The 20,645-nt window shown below is 39.7% G+C and overlaps 1 protein-coding gene across 2 annotated transcripts in view; it reads left to right on the top strand.

The window, feature by feature from the left end:
- Esr1 (estrogen receptor 1) overlaps positions 1-20,645 on the top strand; it is a 230,648-nt gene that overhangs the window by 30,504 nt on the left and 179,499 nt on the right. The window lies entirely within an intron of this gene.

A 20,645-nucleotide genomic window follows, 5' to 3' on the forward strand; every position in this document is an offset into this window, starting at 1 on the left:
CTGGCCTGATTGAGAGATGAGAGATGGACCCTCACCCTTCTGCTTCATTGAGATGCTGTGGTAGTGTCTGTGGGTAATTATCTCTCTGCCTTAGCCTTGTCTACATGAATATTCTGTCCTGATCTTTGCTCCGGATCTGATTCTTATTTGGTGTGTTCTCTTCTTCTGCTCCCTCTCTTTTTCTTGTCTCGTGGATGACATGACCTTTTGCTAACATGAGCAGCTTTAATGTCTGATGACATTAAAAAGGGCTATGTATCATCTGCACCCAGTAGTTGTTAAATGCCCAGCTATAGCAACCCACTGTTCTACTCCGATAGACTTCCAGCTATATCAGATTTTCATCCCAGGAATATCTTCATTGCTGCGTTTATGGGAGATATCCTTGGAAAAAGACAGGGTTTTTTTCTCCCCTACATCCAGGATCTATGTTAAAATCCTTTGTGTCCCAGGACCAGAGGTCTGATGGCAGTTGAGGTTTTTATTTATTTATTTATTTAGGTCTTAATAGTGGAGTATTTCTCCCCCTGTTCCTATTCCTTTTTCAGCTTGGCATATAAATACTAAGACTACATGTGAGGGAGTTTTTGTGTGATTCTTTCCATACCAATCTAGACTTGAGGAATTTGTTGGAAAACAAGAGTCTGAAGGACATTAGACATGGGTGGAAGGAGTGGTTTTTGGGAACTTTCTGAGGTGGCTCTTTACGGCCCTGCTGCTGGACACAAACGGGTTGGCACAAACTATGTATTTTTTTCTTCCATTGCCAGTGCTATTTTTTTTTAAAGCCGTTCATATCTTAATAGAATAGCCTGCGAGGTCAATATGATCCATTTTAAAAGCATTTTCTTTGACACTTACTGCTTTCAACATCTTTGAGAATTCAGTTAGAAGGATTAGACTTCTTTGTTGGTGTTTTTATGAAAAATAATGATATTCTCTGTAGTAAATGTGTGTGACACTATTAATTTTTCTGGCTGATGCTATCTTAATTCAGAAAAGATACAATTTAGACTTGGTTTAGGTTAGTTTAAGGCCCTTAGAGGTATTTTTTGACATATACTTTAATTTTTTGGTTTTATCATATATTTGACTTTATAATATCACTAAGCATTTGATCTGGTGGTGAGAAAAGTTTATGATTCTGATATGACTAATGAATAGGTTCAATTATGATTACCGAATAGATTAAATCATACACTTTGACAGGCCATTTACCTGAAGTGTAGTTCTCTCCCAAATAAAGGGTGATTTAGGGCTGTGATCCCCAAAGCTTTTGTATAAAGCAACTATTTTAGCTTGTGCGAGGTATGCATTGTGTGTTAGCTCTCAGCTTTGTCGCTGTGGCCAAAAAGAAGCCATAGTAATATGCAACTAGATGATAGTGGCTCTTTGCCAGAATAATTTTATTTACTATGTGACTATAATTTGCTAATTTTAAAGATGTTTATTATTTAAACACCATTATTTGTAGGAAAATATGTGGTTTTAAGACCCAAAGTTTTGTTTATTTATAGTTTACTGAAAACCTTGCATCTACCTAGATGTTGCCAGTGAAATTGAAAAATATGCAAGACATAATCCTTAATGCCACAAGATCCAGAATTTATTTGGGAAGTTTATTTGGGAAAGCAGAAGTATGTTCTCATGACATAATTAGAAAATAAGTTGGAAAAGACAAAGTACCACCAGGTAAAAATATAAGGAACATAATAGATGAATATAAGAGAAGAAAATATTTTGTACATAAGATTATAGAGATTGAAAGAAGTTATTATAGCATTCAGGCACTGCAGCTCATGCCTGTAATCCTAGCTTCTTTAAAGGCTACGATCTGGAAGATGGGTATTTGAAAAATCTTTGAAACTCCATTATGCAATTAATTCCATCTCCAGTTTACTAAAAGTAAATCTGAAGAGCAAGGTAGAGAAAAACATGTGTGTTCAGTCATATGTTGAACAGGTGAGGAAAAGGAGAATATGAATGAAAATTAATGAAATTGATTTACCATTAAATGAACCAATGGCATGACTTGCCTATATATTCAGTCTTAGACTGTGTCAAAGTAAAGTTACCAATTCCTTGTCTTTGCCATATGTTTCATTTTTTTAATGATTATAAAAGGTAACATCCCAGAGTCAGTTTAAGGGTTTTTAGTCCCATTTTCTCATCATAGTCTTAGTACCCTGGAACTGAGAAGTTGTCCTGAACTCCTGTGGCTCTTTGTAAATCACACTGACCCTCAAAGCCATGTAAGGACAGTGAAGAGTCTGACACGTAGGTGGAAAGTTCTGAGATGCTGTTTCTCTTGTTACTTAGGAAGAGAGCTAGAATGAGAATATAGAAGAGTCTTCTCTTGTTCTAAGTGTTTTGGTTGAAGAGGAAAAGTGTTTGACTTGAAAGCATACAGATTTCCATCCACTACTTAATGTACAAAGTTGATTACTTGAAAAATTGAGTAATAGACTTCAGTTGAATGTACTTCTTAAGAAGCAAAGTCAAGGTTCCTATAGGAGTCAGGATGAAATTCTGTATTTTATTGATTTTTTTTAAATTATTGGAGGCATAGATTTGTGTCTTTAGAGAGAGACCCTAAACTGACTGAATTGTATAAGCCAATCTGGTTGTAAGCTCAGCAGTCAGATGTTACCTTTGAGGAATAGTGCAAAGAAAAAAAGGAACCTGCTGAGCTCATTGCTTCTCACATATCATTATTTCTGAAGGCCACAACACACAGAGGGACCCTAACCTATCTGCACAGCTCTAACGATGCTACCATTTTGTTTTCAATCTGGTATGTATGCAGAAGTTGCTCAACATTAGACCAAACAGACATAATGAGAGCAGGTGTTTCTTCTCAGGTTAGCTGAGAGCAAGGAGGGCCATGGTGTCAGGGTAGAATCTGGCTACGGTTTAACATAGTGAGGGCCTTAGATCTAACCTGGCTGAGAGCCTGGTCCTCAGGCCCTTACCAAGCTTTAGGGCAAGATCATCCAGCACCCTGGATAGCTCCGAGAGCTGGGGAGAGGTAGCGGACATATATTCTAGAGAATCTCAGGCCTGTGTAGCTGGCCCCATTCATTTGGGAGACCTCTGTCGTAAAAAGAACTTAGCCATTTCAGGCTTGAGGGCTCACGTGTTTTCACCAAAGGTGGGTTAGTGTTCCCACCTAATTTACAGTCATGTCTAGTCACCTGGCTTATTTATTCACCCTTGTTGGGTGTGGCTAGGGAATGAGGAGAGTAGAGAGGCTTCTTCCTTTCTTGTCATGTGATTATTTTATCTCTGAAGTCTTCTCAGAGATTCAGTTGAGAACCAGCTAATATATTCAACTCAAAGTATAAAAGCTTTGGTCTCCACACAAGCCAGTCCCTGTGCAACAGCAGACAAGTCTTTTCGGTGGTTAATCAAGTCGTGTGAGCTTGAGCTTCAACCTATTTGATGCCAGTACAGTAAAATTTCTCTTCCTATCACCTAAAACATCCTACGTCTTTCCATTGCTGCTTCTTAGTTCTCCTTTATCACTGTAGTCCAGCCACATTGACCTTTCTTCTCTTTCCCAACACACCAACATATTCTCCTTTTAGATTCTGAGCTCATCGATATTGTTCTGTGCGTTTGCTTATAAGAGCCAGCTTCTTACATTCAGGTTGCTGTCCACAGACACTTTCTCAGTCAATAGTCTGCCTTCTCTTATCAAAATGAGCATCACAAACATTTCCTAGATTGCTTTCAAAATATTCTCTACCCTGGATACACAGAGGTGACGTGTATTTATGGGATATTGTGCGGTGTTTTGATATATGTTTGTGTTGTATAATGTTCAAGTCAGGATAAACCTACTTATCTCCCTGAACATTTGTTACCTACATGTGATAAAAACATTCAAAATCTGTTCAACTTTGTTGAGCTCTAAAACACGTGATCATTATTTCTGCTCTCAGTACCAAGCAGTAGCAGTACCAAGTAGTAGAACATCTTACTCCTATTTAACTGCAGCTCAGTGCCATCATCATGTCTCCTCCTCTCCCTCTCCCCTGCGTCTGGGAAGCACTGTTCCACCTTCAGCTTATATGAGGAGCACTTGCTTAGATTCTGCATATGAGCAATATGCAAAATCCTGAGGTATTTGTCCCTGGGTTTGGCTTATGATAACACAATGGCTTAAAGTTTCTGTTCATGTTGTAAAGAAAGACTCACACACACACACATATTAATTTTTTTTGCTGGTCCTGGGGCTTGAACTCAAAGCCTGGACAATGTTCTTTAGCTATTTTTCTCAAGGCTACTGTTCTCTACCACTTTCTCTTTTGGTGCTTAATTGGAGATAAGAGTCTCAAAGCTTTTCTCACCTGGGCTAGCTTTGAACCTTGGTCCTTAGATCCTAGCCTCCTGAGTAGCTAGGATTATAGGTGTGAGCCACAAGCACCTGGCTAAGAACTTTATGGTACTCTAATGTGAATGTGTCTAAAGCGGTAGCAATCATTTTTATCTATATTTTAAAGCAGTTTGTATTTTAAGTAGGTGTGCAAAGGGGTTTCAAATCAACATGTCAGTTTGTGAGTACAGTGCATCCGTGTCACCCCTTTCCTCACGCTCCTCCTCTCTTCCAACCCCACTTTTCCCTTCACTTTAAGTGGTTCCATTTTCACATATGTACGTTAAATATCACAACTGTTTTCACCCACATTTCCTCTCTCCATTCATCTGTCCCATCTCTCCGCCCTTTTGAACCTTATCCACCCTCTCACAAAACATTTCAGCTTCCTGGTGTTCATTTTGTTTATCTGTAAGTTGTTTAGAGCTGAGCTGTTCCAAGTGGAGTCCCTCAGACTTGTCTGCCTGGGCTGGCTCTAAACCTTTTTCTTAAGATATCAGCCTTCTGATTATCTTGAATCACAGGCCCGAGTCCCAGTCAAGCACTTGTTCCCTGACCTCTCAGTGACCACTATCTGTTTCCTCTACCACCAGCCAGTCGTCCTGACCCTGGGGTGTGTTAATACCTGTGTCCTGGTCTCAGGCACCCACACTTCAAGCCTGGGAGTTAGTTTTAGCTATTGTTTTATTTTACTGCCTTACCCTCATCAGCGCTCTTGCACAGTTTTATGGCAGCTATTGGTCACGCACATGTCCACCTCACTCTCATTATTTAGATTCCCCTCCATTATCTATAACTAGAAACTTGCAATAATCCAGTATTTCTGTTTTTCTTCTTCATCTAAATCATTTGTATCACTTGCTTTTCCTTCTCATGAGCCATTCTGCAACCTGCCAGCCTATTAGTTCTATTAGTATTTGTGCAGCAAATCACTAATCTTGCCAGTCCTCTGGACAGAATCTTTTAATGATTTCCATGACTCATGGAAAAATCCTTAGACAAAGCTGAAGGGTTTACATAATCTTGTTCTAGCTTATCTTTTTTTTTATTTGTTCTTGTGTATCTGTTTAATCATGTTAGGTAGACAGTAGACAAACCAGATTGCTGGGACTTCCTCAAAGATGGGCGTTGAATTTCTTTCTAGATTTACCTGGATTTCTCAATAGCCACAGCAACAGAATCAGTTCTATATATTGTCCAGGAGTTGTACGTATTTGTGTGTATGTGCGTGTGTGTGGAGGGTGTGTGTCAGAATTTATTTCCTCAATTAATGTCAAAGAGGAACCTGATGTAAAGAATGGTTTAAATACTTCTTAAAAATGTGTAAAAGAGAAGCAACTACTTTAGTGCGTTTTCCATGACTAACAAAATACTTAAGACAACCAACTGGAAAAGAGGAAGGATATGCTTAACTCAGTTCTATAGGTTCTGGTCCATGGTCTGTTGGCCATGTTGCCTTTGGTAACAGTGGAGAGTCAGAATGTCATTCGCCTCATGGCTAGCATGAAAGAAGATGAAGGGGCTTGTAGCCCATATCCCACTGAAGGGCACACCTCCCAATGACCTACAAACCTCCCACTAGTCTCCACCTCTTTTTTATTGTGAAAATACCTTATAGAGGGGTTACAATTACATACGCAAAGTCTCCAGCTCTTAAAGGTTCTAACACCTGCTAAGAGCACTGTGGGTGGAGGCTAACCTTAATACTTAGCTATTTGGGGGACACTAATCCAAACTATAGCAGTAACTACAAAAGCTTCCTTTGGTTCTCATTAATAATGTATTACAAGAGATTCCTGGATTTTACCAAAACCTTGTAAGAAAGATGTTTATTATGAAAGGTATGCTCAAGACATTTCTAAACCGGAAAGCCATGAATTAGTACACTATGGTCAAAGCATGCTGTCCAAGAACTTACAATTTAAAAGAGAACACGCTGGTACCAGTACATTAAGCTGTAGACATAGTAAACAGTGGGGAAAATATGAGCATTTTTATGATGTTGAAACAAGAATCAAGGTATTTGGCAGTGATATTGGAATTATTCATACCATGGGAGCTTTGTAGACCCCTTTGAGACCCAGACTTTGCGCAATCCTTTCTGTGTTTATTAAATCCTCTGTCTTGTGCTACCATGAATATTGTGTTGTAGAGAGAAAAATAAAAACTATTGAAGCTGATTAGCAGAAGTTTGTATACAAGTGACCTGCCAGAGAGTTTTCGAGTGAAGGCATTTATCCTGAACCTTTTTCAAAGACGGTCATGGTCCCCAGGTATTGATAAACTTGGTAGATATTTTCATCAGGGAAAAGCAAAGCTATATCATGAAAGCCAAAAGCTAGAAACCTCACATTATCTACTGACTTTAAGTGTCTGTCACTCTTCAATGGGACAACAAAAAATGAGACCTGTGTATCCACCTACTCAAATGCATTTGAAGAAGGTCTCATAAAGGTAAAATCCTGATCTTCCTACCTGTGAAATGACAGTGGTTCTTCTTCTTTATTTTCCCCCTCCCTTTCTCCTCCTTTAGCCAAGTGGTCTTTATCTTGGAGATAATTAAGACAAATGCCTGTGACAAATAAAATCAGTATAGAACCCCTATTTCTTGGCAGCTTTTGTGGATACAGCTGAAGCTTTCAGAGGTCTTTTAAAACCATGGCAACAAATGCCTTTGAAGGGTAAGCAAAGGTTCCAAATGTTTTTAATCGCTGGTATTTTTTATGCTACCACTTCAAGCATTCTTCTTTACTTTTTGTTCATCTGATTGAAATTAAATTTCCAATTTCCCTACTAAGTGATTCTGTTCTGGTCATGGCATGGGCTATTTCTATTAAAGTGGTAGTTTGTGCCCATATATAGTGGTTAAGCTCATCAACAATTCCATTAGAAAGCCCCACTTAGGAGTGGCAATAATTTCCTACAAAAATTATAGATAGGCTTTAATGGGCACATTTTTCAAAGGGCAGTAGCTAGCCCTTCGAATGATTGCTGACACTGTTTGGACAAAACGTTTTGGTGGTGGTCCATAGCGGAATCCTTCTAAATTTTTCCCTTCTTCCTAGCAAACTACTGGTTTATATCCTTTTTGAAGAGAAAGGTCTGTCTTCCTGATTCCTACTTTGAGAAAAGTATGCTTTAAAAGGTAGGCTAATCATTTCTGAACTATCTACTATGTCATTTCCACACAATATATTCAGATTCGTTCCATTGTTCACTTACCTGACTTTGTGTTGCAAAATGTCATAGGTAAGAAAAAAATCTATTTAATAAGTCTACTATCTGCTTTGCAGAACTTTTTGCTGTTACAGTGTTAACTCCACACTCATGTATGAGTTAGCAAGTAGATTTGATATTTTTTTTTAAATGAAAGCTATACATTACTTGAGACAAATAGAAGAAAGCCAGGGAAATACTATGATTTTGCCCAATTTTCCACTTTTCTTTCAATGGAAGAAAAGGAGATTTTGGTCTTTTTACTTGCTAAGAACGAAAGGAACAAAGGAAAAACTTAATTATTAAATTAGAGTTTCTTTCTATGATAGGCACTTATCTTGTATTTTCTTTGAGAAAGAGTAAATGGATTTTAAATTTTATTCAAATGAACATTATCTTCATGTGATTCACTTGGCAGTTTTAAAATCATATGTTAGGAAATTCAAATTGAATGAGTAGAGAGATTTTTAAAATCAGTAGATTTTAGAATTTATAGATGAATGACAAAGATTACATTTATAAGGATGAACTTTGAAGTTGAAATCTGAGCAAACTGATTTTCAGAGTGGCTGTACCACTTGAGGTTATTTCACTAATGGAGCCCACAATGTTTCCTTTATATACCCTAGAAGACAAGCCATCATTTCTTTTTTGAAAGTTTTTCTTATTTTTTTTCTTATTTTAAAAACTATCTCAAAGTAGTTGTACAAAAGAGTCGCCATTTACCAAAGCAGTTTATGAATACAATATATCTTGATCAATGTCATCCCTTTCATTCTTAAGATGGATAAAATTTATAATGATCTGTTCTTGGGCACTTCAGAATTACACATAGAAGATCGCATTTGAAAATGATTACAAAGGTGTTTTGCCACAGCTGTTAACCATTGCCATGATAGTATAATAAAATCACCACACAGATAGATGGTTTTCTTCATTCATTCATTCATTCATTGTGTTGGTACTTGGGGGGTTAGCTCAGGGTCTTGTGCTATCATTTGGCATTTTCCCCTTTCTGTTGGGGCTCTACCTCTTGAGCCACACCTCTACTTCCCCCTTTTTGCTGCTTAGTTGGAGATAAGAGTCTCTTGGAGATGAGTCTCTCTTTGCCTGTGTAGGCTGGCTTCTGACTCTCATCCTCAGGAACATAGGGGAGAATCACTGGCCTCTGGCTCCCTCTGTATTTTTCTCTGGTTTCTAGTATAGAGATTACTCTTTCTGCTCCATAGATGCCTGCAGGGCCCGCCCACTATATTTGAATTCTGTTTCCTAGCTTCCCTTAGCACATATTCACGGTATACATGAGGAGGTCTCCCTGCCCAACCTCACACTATCTTTTTCCCCAGAGAAGGCTAACTTGTTGAACTCAGGGAATTAATTGTTGTTGTTGCTGCTGCTGCTGCTGCTGTTTGTGTGTGTGTGTGTGTCTGTGTTCATATAATAAATATTTATTGAACAACCATTTTATTTTAGCAGTGCAACAAATTCAGGGATACATCATTCCATATAACCTGAAAGATTCATCTGGTACAGACGTACAGACATGAAAGGTGGTGAACATATACAGTAGACCGTACAAAGAGTTCAAAGCAGCACGAGACACGTCTTGAAGGTGTATGAAGGGACAAGGGGACCTTGCAGAAGGAAATGCTCTGAGTTCAGTGGGGTGGGGGAGGGGGACAAGAAGAATAATCTAGATGGCATCTAAGCTTCTGTCTGTCTCAGGCACGTTGGAGTCACCTTTACTAACAAGTCCTGAGACTTGTTAGTGAGCACATTCCCTGTACCTCGTGAGCTGCACTTTGCAGCATTAGTAGGTATATCACAACAGTGTAGACTTCAACTACTTGTAAGAGATCTTCAGTCTCTTCCCTATGTAAATCCTTTCCTACCAGCATGAGCAGTATGTCAGATGTGTATTCAAAGGTTGAGTAATACTTTATTTCCAAGATGGTGCAAACAAGGTATGATTTTAACTTAATTGTGAAATGTGCCAGGGGAGTGATATTAATAAAATCTAAAGATACATCTCTGTAGTAATACAGAATGCAGCAATTACGGAGGCAAAATGTACTACAATTGATTTTTTTTATGATGTGGAAGAAAAACATCAGGTCCTAAGAAAAAAATTATTTAAGTAGCCCTAGCTTAGACTGTATAATATTGCTGTTTACAGAATTCTTGATTTTTTTTCTCTCCAGGCTTGGTCCTGTGAGATATTTATGAAGAACATTTGGAAACTGGTTAGAGACTGTTGCTTCTAAAGACTGACACGAAGCTTTCCTACACAAACAATCAGCAGATGAGAACCTCAGATGCACTCTTTAATTTTTAAAACCATGGCAGTAAAACTGGTCTCAGACAAGGCTGAAAATGATTTGGGTAGCTTTCTATCAATTAGATGATAGAGTGTTGAAAATTTCAATTTGCCTCTTCTTCATTCTCCTTCTCCTATACTTTCCCTTAAGGATAGTACTATTGATCAAGTGATGTACACCCTATCACCTGCCACTACCTTAGCTGTGTTCCTAAGGACTGTTCGTGAGTCTAGGAGAGAAGCTGGCAGGGCCAGGCCAGTGCCAGCACAGCCTTGGGAATACGTACCCTTCTCCTCTTTCCTGCTCTCCTTCCCATCGCCCCTTACAAAACCACATAAGGGCACCATAGTCATGCTCCCTGAGTTGGATTCTTTTTTCCTAGAAAATAGACGTACTTTCAAGAGACCCTGTGGCAGTTGTTGCTTCTAAAATGCCTTCTGCATGGCCACGTTTTCTGAATGTAAGGAAGGAGAAGGAGCTCGCATCAAACATTTCTTACAGGCATCTGTTCTTTATATGAATAGGCGCACTCACTCACATGTGCACACATGGGTGTATGCATCCGTGCGTCTGTGGATATCTATCTGTACATCAGATAACAGATACAGACAGAGAAAGCATTTTGTAGAGACTTTGGAAGGTGGATAATGCAAAATATAACCTTTGCTGGGCGGATGGGCAAATGGTGTTCTTTTTCTCATCTGTATTTTTATTTTTGACAATACAATCCTTTACGTGTGTTATAAATACACCATTTTATTGCTTTCTTTTACAGCCAGTTAGCTGATTTCACGCTAGCATTTTCTCTTTTTCCTTTGCAGGGAAAGAGTAGTGTGTCTCTGCCAAGTCTTCCTTTTTTATTTTCAGAGCCTGGTGACCTGAGGCGCACAGGCCTGCGCCGGAGGGCAGCGTTCGTGCCGTTAGTCCGCAGCTCAAGTGAAATTGTGTTGGGGACATTAGGTAGCCGAGGACAATAGATTGTTATGGTTTCTGGGTTGTAGAGACATCACAGCAGCGCTGTGTGAATGACTCCACCAAGAATCTCAGCTTGGTCAGCCAGGGCAAAATGGGACAGTCCAGCACGCAAACAGTGGTCCTCACCCTCCTCCAGTCTCCACCTAGACAGGAAGCCTCAGCCTCCCCGGGGGGATCTGGGGAGTTCCCTGCTTGCACGCCTGCTTCCCAGGAGGTCGGCACACAGTTGATCTCAGTGCTCCCCGCCAGGATTGGACACACGTGGTCAAAGTCTAGAGCAAACACTTGGTCTTGTCCACCTGACTCTGTCCTTTGCTGCAAGTCCGTGCAGAAGTGGCTTCCGAATAGAAATCCATTCTGCTCTCACTTCTTCATTCAGAAATGACATATTTGCTTTTATTCCGAAGGCGGTTGGACAGAGAATAGAGCAGCTGGAAAAACACTGAAAATAGAGTGGTTGTGTTTTTAGTGGACAGTTGATGAAATGGCGATTTAACTTTTCTTCTTCTTTTACCTCCTCCTCTTCTTCCTATTTCTTTTTATTGTCTTCTCCTCTTTTCATCAGACTTCTCCTCTTCCTCATCTTTTTTTTTTGGGGGGGGGTCAGTTGTGGGGCTTGAACTCTGGGCCTGGGCACTGTCCCTGCGCTCTTCAGCTCAAGGCCAGTGCTCTACTGCTTGAGCCACAGCACCACTTCCAGTTCTCTAGTGGTTTATTGGAGATAAGAGTCTCACGGACTTTCTTGCCCAGGCTGACTTTGAACCCTGATTCTCAGATTTTAGCCTCCTGAGTAGCTAGGATTACAGGCATGAACCACCGGAACCCGGCCCTCATCTTTTTTTTTTTTTATCCTTTCTCTTCCTCCTTCTTCTCCTCTCCCTCATCCTAGTTTCCCACCTTCTGTTACCTCTTCCTCCTCCTCTGATTGTACTAAACATATATCTATAGCTTTAAGACATCATTGAGGCAGAAGACTCCCAATGCACAAGAAGTTGATGCTTTGGAGGCTGTCTGAGTTCCTAGGGGGTCTGAGTTTGGTGCTAGTGGCTGCTCTCCAGAGCCGGATGCAATAATGCAAGGGGTGTCTTCTCTGTGCTAATGTATCTCTGCCATGAGCTGCTTTTTTTCTTACCCAAGAACAGAAACAGAGTATTTTAGAATTTAGCAAGTGTCTTGGATTTTGTGGGTATCTTTGTTCTTTTTAGCGGCATTAAACTTTCTTACATGACTCTCACAATTCTGAATCTCCTCCATTAATGTAAATTTTAGTTTTGGAGCCCACACAGACTTTATTAAAAGCCTTTCCTTTTCATCTCCTTGAGAAAAGAACTCTTTTATTAGTATTAGTAGCAATACTAATAGATGAGTTCCTTTGCTTGTGTGTAGTTTGTGTTGTCTGTAGTGGAAGGGGCTAGGATTTTAAAAAAAAAAAAACCATCGAAAGAGATGAAATGAGAGGTACAGGAAGTTGGATGGACTTGGGGAGATAGCAAATGGTCACAGGAGGTCCTGCTGCTGGTAGGTGGTGTGGTGACCCCATCTTTCCAACATGGAAACACAGGCTGCTTTGCTTACAGAGAGGTGTCAGTGATTGAAAGGACGACTGGAAGTGCTCAGTGAGCATGGATTGGGCTTTGAAGGAGAGGATGGGATGACAGGTCCTCTTGAGATGTTGGCTTAGATAGCTGAGAGATTTTAAGCAGATGCTTCCAAACATTAAAAAAGTGATATATTTGGACATCAAGCAGTGGGACTAGAAGCGCACTATATTTGAAATTTGTTCTGTTCTGCCCTTCCTCTCAGTCCTTTCCAGTCTGATTTGTGTGTGTGTGTGTGTTATCTCTGAATGCATCTCTTGTTTTCAATTGCTTCATTTTTTTTCACCTAAGAAATTTACCTTTGCATTTTAAGCAGAAACAAAGCCACTGTTATACCCGGTCTGGTGCTTTCTTGTTTAAGATGGCTTTTTGTTTAAGCAGAATCATACCTGGGTTGAGAAATCATTGTGATTTAGAGTTTGTGGTATCATGACATTTAGATACTTTGTAGTATATTTGAGACAAAAGTAGAAAGTCAAGTCTGAATCATGTACCAAGAAATAGCAGGTTAAATAGATGTATTTCTTCAAGACTTCCTCTCTTCAACACTGTCTTTGTTTTAGTTACTAATCAAATGTGGTAGGCAGTTATAAAAAGGCATATGGGTCAGATTACAGCAGCATTCCTCTAAGAAATCATTATAAGGAGTCATTATATACTGTCCACTTGTCCCTGCTAATATGGTGGCAGATGAAGAAAGGTTGGAAAAACTGGGCTTGATGTTCATTAGCTTTTCCTTTGCCCTTCCATCACCTCTATTATGATACACGAAATAGCATGATCATTTTTTTTACCCTCAGTGCCTTTTTGTGTTTGTAATGTGGATCACAGTTTGTTGCAATTTATAAAATCCTGCTAACAAAGTGATTATAACATGAGAAATTACATGTCATAAATAAATTACCTTAGAAATATAGTAATCATCATTATGACTTATCATCTATGTCATTTTAGCAAAATCATCATTTGTATTCATTAGAGCCTCTAGTTTTTAGTGAGCAACATCCAACTCAGACTAACTTTGGTAGATGAAGAAGGGGGATAAAAAGGATGTTAATGGAAAATTAGTTGAGTGTCTTGGCTAGCTGGGTAGACAGTATCAAGCACATAGCTTCTTACAGATAGAGAAGACTTAGAAAATTGCTTGACTAAATCTCCTTTATTTCTTTTATTGCAATACTGCTTGTTTCTGTAGAGCTTTATTCTAGCCTTTCCTCACTTAAATAATGACAGTCCTGTTTAACTTGTATACAATTAGAAGTTACTATTTTTATGCTTGTTGGATGTGTAAATTGTTGACATACATTTTCTCATAAGGCGGGGAGAATCAAACTAGTCCATTCAGCTTATTATGTTTTTGACAGCGACAACAAAAATACAGTCTTCTCTTTCTTGGAGAGCAGTCCCTAGGAGAATGGGCTGTGTTCCTGTACAAGCCTTGCGTTTTTAGTAAATTTTAAAGAAGAAAGAAAGAAAAAAGCTAAACTTCATAATGACCTTTCTAATTGCTGCTTCAAAATGTGAGTTGGGAATGGCACCAAATTATTAATCAGGAGAAAGCGAATAGATTGCAAAGAAGTAATTATGCCAAATTTAACACATCTTGAGATGCATTCTGTTAAATAAAATTTAGCTACTCTCTCCTGTTCAGAGTAGGAAGCAATGAGAAAAATTCAGGTTGTATGAAGCAGTAAACAGTGTCTTCTGTGTTCAGCGATTTGACTTAATCGTTTTTGGCTTCCTTCGATTGTAGATGCTCATTGTCTTCGCAGTTCTTGAGTATAAGAGGCAAGCACATTGTCTCTAAAGCCCAGAAATGAGTTTGTGTCCAAATCACATCATCTCCAGAGACTTGTTAGGACATTCATACTTTCTTTGACAAAGAGTAATGTGGAGTTGCTTTAAAATATATTTAGATGCGTTTTGTGAAGAGGTTTGAATCAATTGCTATTTTTCTTATGTTCTTTTTTGCCAGCTTTTCCTAGCATTGAAAGAATTTCTAGTTCTGACAGTTAGCCTGATGATGACTGCAGTAGATATTTGGGGGATAGACCCAAGAATTTTACACGATTTCTACTTGACTGTGTGAAGATAGCCCTGCAAGTCAGAGGATGTGAAGAGAATTACTTAAGGGTAAACCCACATCATTCAATTACTCAGAAAATAGTAGGTAATAATACACTGGCTTGAGGCTTCTATCTTTTAGATGTCACCCTAGATAGGGGTGAGTTGGGCTGGTCTGGAAATTTGGCACCTAATATTAATGATGGTTAAAATTTAACGAGCACCTGCCCCACCCTAGCTACCTCTGGCTTATTGGTGGTTCATTAGAGGTACCTAGTCTTTCCTACCTGGGCTGATTTTGAACCATTTTGAACCACAGTGAATCTTCAGCTCTCAGCCTCCCGAGTAGCTAGGATTACTGGCATGGCCCACTGGTGCCCTGCTTGCTTGATGGCTCTCTAGTAGTCTATTATATAGAGTCATAATTTTGTCATATATTTTTGTGAAAAGTTACACGTATGACAGACTGTTTTATAGCTGTTATTTCACTGGGCCTCTGGCAGCCATGCTTAGAAGAGGTATCACAAGGCTCCAGAGAGATTACCTAGTTTGCTCAGGAGCACGTGGAGTCTAGGACTCACAGCTGAGTCCAGCACTTCTAACACTGTAACATTCTGTATAATCGACTCTTATTCTTATAATTTAGTGTAGCTGCCACGACCTCTTTGAAAAAAAAAAAGCCAGTAGAATGTCCACTCTAGAACCCCTAAGAAACTGGGTAGCAAGTAAACATGGGCCTCAGAAAGTGAGAAAAGAAGATATTTGAAGTTTTGAACTGGAAAGGCCTGCAGGGCAGGGTGACCCACAACTGTAATCCCAGGTATTCTGAAGGGAAGGCAGGAGAATCACAGCCTGACACTGACCCCTGGGAAAGCATGAGACCCTATCTGAAAAAGCAAACTTCAGGTCGAAGGACTGGGGTCATGGGGTCATGTCTCAAGTGGCAAAACATCTGCCTAGCAAGTACAAGGCCCTGAATTTAACTCCAGTACCACCACCACCACCACCACCACCAAGAAACAAACAAAGTGACCTTAGCCTGTACAGCTTCCTTTAACACACTAGAACCTGGTTGTGACCTGTAAATGAAATAGCATGTTCAGGCCACACTGACGGGTCTTTTTCTTTCTGGAAAAGTGGACTCTCGATTCTTTCTGGGCTCCTTTGTTCTTAACGGTTACAATGGGAAGTGAATAGAACATGGGCTGAGCAGCCAAATAAGGATGATGCCCCTCCTTTTTCCTGATGCCCTGGGATTCTTCCAAGATTCTTCTCCCCGCAGGGTAATGGGACCACATAACGTTGTCGACTGAGTGCTTAGAAAAGGTGGGCTTCAATACCTGCCACTTTCCTTCTGCTGACTGGATGCCCAGGGTTCAAGCTGCAGGGTCTCTGCAGCACAGGTTGCAAAAATCCTTTGTCAGGAAAAGAGATTCTCAATGCTACTCAGGGTTCAACTGACCGTGCAAGTGAGCGCATGTGAATGGACATCACATCGCTTTCTGCAGAGATTGGTTTTGTTTTATCCAAAACAGCTCAATGGACATAAAACAAATGACAAGCAGCATTCCTTGAATTCTACTAATTAGGAGAAATTGTTATCTGAGGTAAGAAAGGAGGCCGGGAGTTATTCATTCCTAAGGATGACGCCAGAATGTGTAGTGGTTTGTTTCCTTAGTTTTGAAGCGGATGGAGGCACACCTCAATGTGGAAGGTGACCTCGCTCATGTTCCCATGTGCTGGAGGAGGTTCCTGCTGGTGAATCAGGAGCTCCTGACTCCTCTGTCACTGCTCTTATCAGGACGCCTGGGAGGAAATGTGCCTTGCAAGAGAGCTTATGAGGATGGGGGCAATCCTTGTTTAGCACCCACAGGGTCAAAAGTCTACCAAAGAACATTGAGATCCAGCAGTTGGAAGATTAGTCATGTTCTCAGCCACTCCAGAACTTGATTCAACACAGTCCTTGCCATCCTTTCCCAAAGCATTGATAGGAGGGTGGAAAAATGGATTTCCTCATGACGTCAAGAGCCAGACAGAGGCTAAGCAGAGTTCTGCTCAGGGACTCTGGGCTTTGTACTATTGATCTGATGATGGGACCATGTGCTTCTTCTTGTTTTTTTTTTTTTTCAGCTTAGGGGGAAAAAAAACCAAACTGAAAAAGTTTGAAATTATTTCTACTATATGTAGACCTCACAATTTGGGTTTTAAAGGAGCCCAAGTAGAAAGAAAACTTGAGGAACTTTCAGGGAATAACTGAATAGAGGAAAGGGCTTCAGAGGTGAGCGGAATACTACCTTGCAGTGAATAATCACACCCTTCTTTTATCACGCTTCTTACCTCTTTTTTTGATGTTTATCTGTTGTCCCAGAAGGAACAATTTTACAAGGTCCCATTCTGGGCCAGCTCAAGTTTGTGGAGCTCCGAGAGGCGTTCCTGAAAGTGCTCCGTTGTCTTTGAGATGTCACAGCAAGATGCTTGTCACTGAGTTCATTATGTTTTCCTCTATTGCAGCTGTTGGTTTGTTCACGTGCCAGGTACTTAACAACAATCGTGGTTTGGCTGCTGGATTAGACCAGCTGGGACTAAAGAAGATTATGTCATTACCCTGGCCAAAAGTTTTAGAAGATTAGGGTTTTGTGAGCACAAAGGAGCTTTCCTTTTCCATTTTCATTTCAAAATGCAACTTTCCAGGACACGTTTCCTTTCCTAGAATTCCTTTTATTAAAAATATTGTTTGAAAAACATACTGAGATACAAATGATATTTTTTTCATTGCACTTAAAATAGATAAATAAAATGCCAGATTGAGGGGTTGTTGTCACTGATAGGATTAGCTAGAATTGACTAGTGTGAAAATATAATTTGGGATGCAATATTAAGGCATGCTGTTTTTCTTTGCATGCTATTGTGTACCGATGGGGTTGTGAAATGGCACATTGAATGTCCGCTCTAGATTTTTAGGAATGTGTTCACCAAAACAGCCAAATTTTATTTCATTTTCCTTGGCTCATTGCACTGGCGGTGAATCAGAGAATATTTTCAAACAGAATACTGCAGTTATCCGTTCATAGATTTCTCGTTTATTGTCCCACCATAGTTTGCTCTCCACTTTCAACAGTTTATACTGGTGCTATAAAGCAGACATTGTTCTTAAGTGGAACTCTTGGCCTTGGGCAAAGTTGAACTTCCATGTAAGAAGGTCGTTAGCGTGGATAACGTTTCAGCCTCTAGAATGAGAAGACCTTGGGTCTTACCCCAACCCATCTTTGCTTGCTTTGTGACTTTGAGCAGCCTTGAGAACAGTTATTAGAATTTCACATAGTAATTTCTTCTTTGTGGAGATTAAACGAAATAGACTATGGATTATGCAGTGTCTGGTATATGTTCAGTTCTGAAGAGGGTTAGTTTTCTTAACAGCGCATGATCAGACAAAACCTTGAAAGCTTTCAGGGCAGAAAATGAGCACAAGTATGAAAGTGACAAATAGGAAGAACAATATCCCCTACCCACATCTCATAGTCGCTTGTTTGTGTATCCATGCTTTGAAAATTCACCAGCTGGTTTGCCTGGTAGGCATCCAACCCAGGGCCTGCCTAATGTTAGGCAAATGTCCTACCACCCTTTGTATCCCTAGCTCTGGCTTTGTTGAGGCAGTCTCCCTACTGGAACTCAGGTTGGCCTTGAACTCTAGATCTTCCTGCCTCTACCTTCCCAGTGCTCACTGTTTGGAAGGATTCTTCAATCCCCTGGTGGATTTGACATTTTCTCAAAGGTTAAGTTTCAGAATCATGTTCTGACATGTTTCCCATGCCTTAGTGCAATAGCATAGACAGCCCCTGCCCCAAGGATGGACCAGTACACCTGGTCCCTAACTCCACATGGGGATCTGATGCGCATTCTACTGGTAGTGCCATGCTTTCCCACTGAGATACTTTCCCAGGCTAGTGCTGAGGCAGTGTGATTGCTTTTTCACGATGTTGGGTGCTGGTAGTAAGTGGAAGCTGCAGGAAGACACTTGATCTTGAGGGGAGCAACTGAGAATCTAAATCTCCAGTGTGTTGTGTTACTATGCTAGGATGTGTAGTAGTTCGTTAAATGAATCTTCAACTTAGGGTATTTTAAAATGATCACATGTTTATTGGAATCCTCACACTCACACCATTCTGACTCCTGGAATCTCCCACTCTCCTTGACAAACTACATCAGAGATTTCCTTTGCTCGATTATGTATAGGATCCTCTGAGTTCACATAAATATAAAGCTGTATCAACACTTTCTTGATACGTATTCATGCGTACATGTGAAAATTAATCCAGATTTAATTTCTTGCCTGGTAATTTAAAGTGTACAGTTCCTATTATTTCAGATTCTAATAAGTCTGTTAGAATGATTGAGTTTACTCAAGAGAATGTACAGTGACCAGACTTTATAAATGTTAGCTAAAGTTATGGATCAGTCAAGTACAAGAGAAAAAGGCTCTGAAAATACAATTCTCCATATTAGCTACAACTGGCTTTTATTTGATGTGTTGGTGCTTTAATATTGAAGAGTTAAGTTCTTTTGAGGATTCATTTATATTTATATGCTTTAAAATACAAACAGTAACCAAATTCTTGTGTGCTGATAAGAAATAGTATTTATTCTTTTGTGGTATAAAATCTTTCCCTAGTTTTCATAGTTAGCCTCTTGCCTAATCTCATGAAGATATCCTTGATTTTTAATGCATTTTTCCAGAATATTATATGTGTTTTTAGTGAGTTTATTCATAAAAATTGTAAAATAAGAGTCAATGTTACATATTTTGAATTCTTTTGGACATGAGTTAAATGCATGTATACCTGGTGAGCTTTGGACAGAACACTTTGATATGTCAAAGGGATAGTTAGAAAGCACCATTTAAACTCAATGTATAATTCCCCATAGTCAGATGTAATAATAAGAAATGTAATACTAATGAGAAATGTAATTGACATAATATACTTCTGCCACAGACTTGCATTATTGAGGCAAATTGATTTTCAGATTCAGGGGCTGTGGTTGAAGCAAATGTTTTTTTTAATATCTTTATATTCAGTTGTTAACTCATGTGTAGAGCACTTGAACTTTCAGCATCTCCTATAATGTGAGTTAATCATTGAGCAGTCTGTATATTTTACATGTAACAAACCCTTCAATCAAGTTCTACTTTTTCCGCAATGAATACTCTGACATTTATGAGTATTTAAATTTTCTCTGAGAAATGATAATGGACCTATTTTATTTAAATATAAGCATGCTCTCTGGTGATGGTAGTTACAGTGGTAATGGTAATTACTGGATGAATTGAGGAAGGTGGTACTCTTGTAGGATTTGATGAAATCATGAAGTACATACAAAAAAATATTTAAACAGTCTACGTAAAGAAATTGCTATCAGTGAAACTAGCCATATTAACCAGAATCTTAGAGGGGTGTGTTAGTTAACTTTTGGTTATTGTTTGTTATAAAATACCTGGAGTAATCAACTTAAAAAAGGAGGAAGACTTAGCCAAGCACCAGTGGCTCCTGCCTATAACCATAGCAACTCAGCAAGTGGAGATTGAGGATCTTAGTTCAAAGCCCGCTGGGACAGAAGAGTCCCATGAGACTCCTTTTGCCAGTCCTTGGGCTTGGTTCCTGAGCCTGTCTGTGCTCAAGGCTAGCACTCTATCACTTAAGCCACAGCACCACTTCTGGCTTTTTCTGAGTAGTTTATTGGAGATAAGAGTCTCATGGACTTTCTTTCGTGAGCTAGCTTCGCAGTGTAATGCTGAGATCTCAGCCTCCCGAGGAGCCAGGATTACAGGAGTGAGCCACCAGTGCCTGGCACCCATTAGAATCTTATCTCTGAAGTGGAACTGTGGCGCAAAGCTGTGGAGTGCTGGCCTTGAGCAAAAGAGCGCAGGGACAGTGTCCTGGCCCTGAGTTCAAGCCCCATAAACAACAACCATAACAAAAGTAGGAAGTCTCAGAATTTCAGAGGTTTCTGTCCATGGACCATGGGGCCCGTGGTAAGGTGGTATCTTGTGGCAGGAATGTGTGGTAAAGAAAACTGCTAACCTCCTGGCAGGAAGTGGCC

The sequence above is a fragment of the Dipodomys spectabilis genome, unplaced genomic scaffold (genome assembly GCF_019054845.1).
Source record: "Dipodomys spectabilis isolate Male_0828 unplaced genomic scaffold, ASM1905484v1 ptg000001l, whole genome shotgun sequence".
Taxonomy (NCBI): Eukaryota; Metazoa; Chordata; class Mammalia; order Rodentia; family Heteromyidae; genus Dipodomys; species Dipodomys spectabilis.